General features: G+C 51.4%; 2 long non-coding RNA genes across 2 annotated transcripts; one reads left to right on the forward strand and one right to left on the reverse strand.

Annotated features, from left to right (window-relative positions):
* Positions 1 to 3,236: 3,236 nt before the first annotated feature.
* LOC113748340 (uncharacterized) lies at positions 3,237 to 4,646 on the forward strand. The gene is made up of 2 exons (XR_003464285.1): positions 3,237 to 3,273; positions 4,470 to 4,646. It is a non-coding gene; the product is annotated as an uncharacterized LOC113748340 (long non-coding RNA).
* Positions 4,647 to 4,680: 34 nt separating this feature from the next.
* On the reverse strand, positions 4,681 to 5,635 carry LOC113748339 (uncharacterized). Its single transcript, XR_003464284.1, has 3 exons — positions 5,372 to 5,635; positions 4,854 to 5,020; positions 4,681 to 4,757 (listed from the first exon to the last, which is right to left on the reverse strand). It is a non-coding gene; the product is annotated as an uncharacterized LOC113748339 (long non-coding RNA).
* Positions 5,636 to 6,112: the final 477 nt, after the last annotated feature.

Below are 6,112 nucleotides of genomic sequence, written 5' to 3' on the forward strand. Positions count from 1 at the left end.
CATGTTGTCTAATTAGGCCTCTTGTCAGGACTGTGTGGATGTGCTCCTCAGTCTTATCAGGGTTCTTATGTTAAAAATCCAGTTTTAGACTGATATTGACAGTGTGCTCAGATGATTTGTGTTACAGAATTATTTTTGTGTTTGATCACATTATCACACAGCAAACCTGCCGATGTATTCTAGCACAGGAATATTGCACACACTGCACAGAGATAATGAGGAACGAGGCCTTGATAGGAGGCTCAGCAGCTAATTTGCACTTTGCTTTGATTAAAGTACGATGCTATATACACAGATCATTATAATAAACAGTAGAGGACCCAAACTGCAAACACCAACCACAGAAGAGAATACATTTATACAGTTTATTCAACCAAATTAATAGTGCAACCCAGGAGCAGGGTGACTGGATGAGATCTTAAATGTAGGAGATCCAGAACAGTGCAAGGCTGGTGGTGGCAGCAAACTTCAGGAGCAGGTGTTTAGATAAGACTGAACTGGATGGATGACTGGCAGGATTTCCTGAAGCACAGGGAAAGTAAGGTTAAACAGGATTCAAAAAACAAATCTGGAAGTCTGGAAGGTGGAATCAGTCCTCTATATAGGATGACTGGATGATGAGCAGCAGGTGGTGAGCTGACAGTCAGGTGAGAGGGAGCCTGGAGGTCACATCCAGCAACACACAAAACAGAGACAGACATGTGAGACAAACAGAAGGTGGAGTTTGGTAACTTACATTGTCTTATAAGTAAGAACTAACTACATACCACTACAGGCTACAACCTGCAGGCTGCCTACACCTGCAGGTTGTAGCCTATTAAAGCTGCTTGCCAGAGTGTGGGCCTGAAGGCTTGTGGCAGAGGCTGGTAGGTGGAGGTTCAATCAAAGCTTCTTACCAGAGTCTGCAGGTGGAGACGGCCTGCAAGCTGGTGGCAGAGAAAGGCAGGTAGAGGGTCAGGGTACAGCTGCTTGCCACAGTCTGCAGGTGGAGGCAGGCTGCAGGCTGTTGGCAAAGTTTGGTAGGTGGATGGTCAGTCTAAAACTCCTTTCCACAGTCTGCAGGCCATCTCATCCTGCAGACTGTGGCAAGAAGCTTTGACTGACCCTCCATCTACCAGTTGCTTGCCATAGTCTACAGGTGGAGGCACCCTGAAGGCTGGAGACAGAGAGGGGTAGATGGAGTGCCAGTCAAAGCTACAGTCTGCAGGTGGAGGTGGCCTGCAGGCTGTTGGCAAAGACTGGCAGGTGGAGGGTCAGGGTACAGCTGCTGCAGGTCGCCTCCGTCTGCAGACTGTGACAAGCAGCTGTGCCCTGACCCTCCACCTGTCAGCCTCTGCCACCAGCCTGCAGTCTGCCTCCACCTGCAGACTCTGGTAAGAAGCTTTGATTGAACCTCCACCTACCAGCCTCTGCCACAAGCCTTCAGGCCGCCTCCACTTGCAGACTCTGGCTAGCAGCTCGAGCCTGACCCTCCACCTGCCAGCCTCTTCCACCAGCATGCATGCTGCCTCCACCTGCAGAGTCTGGCAAGCACTTGGAGCCTGACCCTCCACCTGTCAGCCTCTTCCACCAGCCTGCAGGCCGCCTCCACCTGCAGACTGTGGCAAGCAGCTGGAGCCTGACCCTCCACGTGCCAGCCTCTTCCACCAGCCTGCAGGCCGCTTGGTGGCAGGTAGGTGGATGGTCAGGCTCCAGCTGCTTGCCATAGTCTACAGGTGGAGGCACCCTGAAGGCTGGAGACAGAGAGTGGTAGATGGAATGCCAGTCAAACCTTCTTGCCACAGTCTGCAGGTGGAGGTGGCCTGCAGGCTGTTGGCACAGGCTGGCAGGTGGAGGGTCAGTCAAAGATGCTTGCCAGAGGCAGTAGGTGGAGGCATGCTTCAGGCTGTTGGAAGAGGCTGGCAGGTGGAGGATCAGGCTTGAGCTGCTTGCCACAGTCTGTAGGTGGAGGTGGACTGAAGGCTGGAGGCAGAGGCTGGTTGGTGGAGGATCAGTCTAAAGCTGCTATCCACAGTATGCAGGTGGATGTGGACAGAAGGCTGGTGGATGAGCCTTACAGGTGCTGTGTCAGGGTACAGCTGCTTCCCACAGGCAGCTGGTGGCACAGGCAGGTAGGTGGAGGGTCAGTCAAAAGTGCTTGGCAGAGTCTGCAGGTGGAGACGGCCTGAAGGCTGGAAGCAGAGGCTGGTAGGTGGAGTGTCACTCAAAGCTGCCTGCTATAGTCTGCAGGTGGAGGCGGCCTGAAGGCTGGATGTAGAGGCTGGTAGATGGATGGTTATTCAAAGCTTCTTTCCACAGTCTGCAGGTGGAGGCGGGCTGCAGGCTGGTGGAAGAGGCTGGCAGGTGGAGGGTTAGGGTACAGCTGCTTGCCACAGTCTGCAGGTGGAGTTGGGCTGCAGGCTAGTGGCAGATGCTGGCAGGTGGAGGCAGCCTGAAGAGTGGTGGCAGAGGCAGGTAGATTGATGGTCAGTCTAAAGCTGCTTTTCACAGTCTGCAGGTGGAGGCGGGCTGCAGGCTGGTGTCAAAGGTTGGTAGGTGGAGGGTCAGGCTCAGCCTGCTCCCAGAATGTAAAGGTGGAGGTGGCCTGCAGGTCATTGGCAAAAGCTGGCAGGCAGAGCCTTGTGGTACAGGTGGTATTCAGAATTTGATGGTGGAGGAGGCTTCGAAGATGTAGGCTGTAGCTGGTTAGTGGAGTGCCAGGAGTCAGCTGCTTGCCAGAATCTGCAGGTGGAGGACCTCCAGGTTGTTCTTAGAGGCTCATAGATGATTTTCTGCTGTACGTTTCTGCCAATATATGCAGGTGGAGTTGGCCTGCAGGTCATTGACAGAGGTTGGCAAGTACAGGCTTGTGCTAGTGGTGGTGGTCAGAGTCTGCAGGTGGAGGAGACCTGCATTGTGTTGGCTGGTGGGTGGAGGGTCAGGCTACAGCTTGTTGCCAGAATGTGGAAGTGGAGGTGGACTGCAGGTCGTTGGCAGAGATAGACAGTGGGTGGTGTTTGAATTTGAAGCTGGAGGAGGCTTACAGGTTGTAGGTTGAAGCTGGTTGGTGCAGGGCCAGGAGTCGCTGTTTTCCAGAGTCTGCAGGTGGAGAAGCTCTATAGCTTGTTGGCTGAGGTTGGTAGTCAGAGGCTTTGTGTTTACAGGTTGGTGGTCAGGAGTCTGCAGGTGAGGAGGCTTGAGGTAAAGTTAAAGGAGGCTTCGGTGGATGCTGTTGTCTGAGATGGGTTTGTCTTTGATTTCTTTTGTTATTTTGAGTCTTAAGGTGGATGATAGGTTGGTTGGTGGATGAGGTAGGAGGTTGTGGTGGAGGATGGAATGGAGCATCCAGTTCCTACTTCCTGGCTTCTTCTGTTTTGGCTTGCCAGGCTTTGGTTCTCCAGAATGTCCACATCATAATGAGGGGATGGACTCCGACCCACAAACGCTGGTGGATAGTCACCAGTCCCTCTTCACTGAATGATTCTGTGAAGCTAGGACGACCCAGTCGCTCCCACAGCTCGGTTGATCCGACGTCCCAGCTCTTAAAGTGTATGGACGCGGGTGTCCATTCTTGTACCTGTGAGGAGCAGAGAAACAGAAATGAAAAATTTGATCTATTTCATGGAAAAGTCACGTGTTGCGTTGAAAAGAGATTTTGTCTAAATCATACCTCAACAAATCATGTTGGCAACTTGGACCAAGTCCAACGAGCGTTAGAAAGCAGTGGAAACTTGACTCAGCAGCTCGGGATGCCCAGGAGAAGGCTGGGAGGACGGGTACAGAGGTCCGCTTCCTCTCTGGACGAGGCTGGCAGGTGGAGGGTCAGTCAAAGCTGCTTGGTACAGTCTGGAGGTGGGGGCGACCTGCAGGCTGGTGGCAGAGGCAGGTAGGTGGAGGGTCAGGTGCCAGCTGCTGTCCACAGTCTGCAGGTGGAGGCGGGCTGCAGGCTGTTGGCAAAGTTTGGTAGGTGGATGGTCAGTCTAAAACTCCTTTCCACAGTCTGCAGGCATATCATCTGCCAGACTGTGGCAAGAAGCTTTGACTGACCCTCCATCTACCAGTTGCTTGCCATAGTCTACAGGTGGAGGCACCCTGAAGGCTGGAGACAGAGAGGGGTAGATGGGGTGCCAGTCAAAGCTACAGTCTGAGAGGTGGAGGTGGCCTGCAGGCTGTTGGAAAGACTGGCAGGTGGAGGGTCAGGGCACAGCTGCTTCAGGTCGCCTCCGTCTGCAGACTGTGGCAAGCAGCTATGCCCTGACCCTCCACCTGTCAGCCTCTGCCACCAGCCTGCAGTCTGCCTCCACCTGCAGACTCTGGTAAGAAGCTTTGATTGAACCTCCACCTACCAGCCTCTGCCACAAGCCTTCAGGCCGCCTCCACTTGCAGACTCTGGCTAGCAGCTTGAGCCTGACCCTCCACCTGCCAGCCTCTTCCACCAGCATGCATGCCGCCTCCACCTGCAGAGTCTGGCAAGCACTTGGAGCTGATAGGTTTGTTGGTTGATGAGGTAGGAGGTTGTAGGTGGAGGATGGAATGGAGCATCCAGTTCCTACTTCCTGGCTCTCTTCTGTTTTGGCTTGCCAGGCTTTGGTTCGCCAGAAATGTCCACATCATAATGAGGAGGATGGACTCCGACCCCAAAACGCTGGTGGATAGTCACCAGTCCATCTTCACTGACTGATTCTGTGAAGCTAGGACGAACCAGTCGCTCCCACAGCTCGGTTTTGATCCGACGTCCCAGCTCTAAAGTGTATGGACGCGGGTGTCCATTCTTGTACCTGTGAGGAGCAGAGAAACAGAAATGAAACAATTATGATCTATTTCATGGAAAATGTCGCGTGTTGCGTTGAAAAGAGATTTTGTCTAAATCATACCTCAACAAATCATGTTGGCAACTTGGGACCAAGTCCAACGAGCTGGTAGAAGCAGTGGAAGCTTGACTCAGCAGCTCTGGATGCCCAGGAGAAGGCTGGGAAGGACGGGCTACAGAGGTCCGCTTCCTCTTCTGGGGCAGGCTAGTAGGTGTAGCAGAGTGCTGGTGCTTTGGAGAATTAAGAAAGAGGATGTCAGGCTTCAGTAAATTAACTCACTAAACAAGTTGAAATTAAAAAGTGAAGATTTCACAGAGCAAAGTTTTAAATTTGTCAGAGATTAGATGGAAATGCACTGCTTATTACACTCATGTAAATGTAAATGACTGCTATATACAGTGCAGTACAGTGCTGCCTGTACGATGTCTCAAAACACTCAGTGTTGAAAATATATTCTGTCATGATTTCTACATTTTGTCAAGCTGTCTAATTCTCTCGTTCTGGAGAATGACATTTTGAACAAATTGGGACATAAACCTTTCAAAAATAAATATATTAAAAATAAAACCCAGATTTCTAACCTGGTTGTCCCTGCAGCATGGACACTGTCTGTGAGCTGCAGGCTTCTTTGTCCTCTCTGACCGACGTACAGAAATTTGTCTTTTACTGCTGTAGTTATGGTCTTGGTTTGCCACATTACACTGAAAGGATACACACACATTAGAATGAGGCTTTACAAGTACATGATATGCAACAAACAGCACAGAATAATGTCAGTTTCACATTTCCTGCAAGAAATGAACTTCTCTTAGATAATTACATTTGAGCAACATAAATGTCTGAGCCCTTTTAACCCATAGAGTTCTGTTCTTTCCTCGTTAACACAGACACATTTATCTACCAGGGAACAAGTGACAGGCTGTGCCCAGCCTGTGGGTATGGAGTGGGTATGCACTATATGCGGCGCATAGGGGCGCCGCGTTAGAGGGGGCGCCAAAGCGATGGGGGAACAATTATTTCGAGTCGGCATTTTCTGTATTTAACAGCTGTTTGTGCATGTGTAAATGATATGATCAATAACAGAGGGGCATGTCACTAATTAGGCGCCCCTTCGCTCCCTCACCTCTCCTCTCCTCCTCTCCCACACACACACACACTATAGGCGTTCCAGTGCGCGCCCCTCCGGGCACGCGCTGGCGCGGTTTTTTTCCATTCATTTGAATCGCGTTGTCACAGCTAAAGATGGAGAGGCAGAAAAAAAGCTGTCCAGAGCACAAAGCAGAAAACCCCCTATGTGTATGGTGGCCTGTTCACGCCAACCA

The sequence above is a fragment of the Larimichthys crocea genome, chromosome XIX, assembly GCF_000972845.2.
Source record: "Larimichthys crocea isolate SSNF chromosome XIX, L_crocea_2.0, whole genome shotgun sequence".
NCBI lineage: Eukaryota > Metazoa > Chordata > Actinopteri > Sciaenidae > Larimichthys > Larimichthys crocea.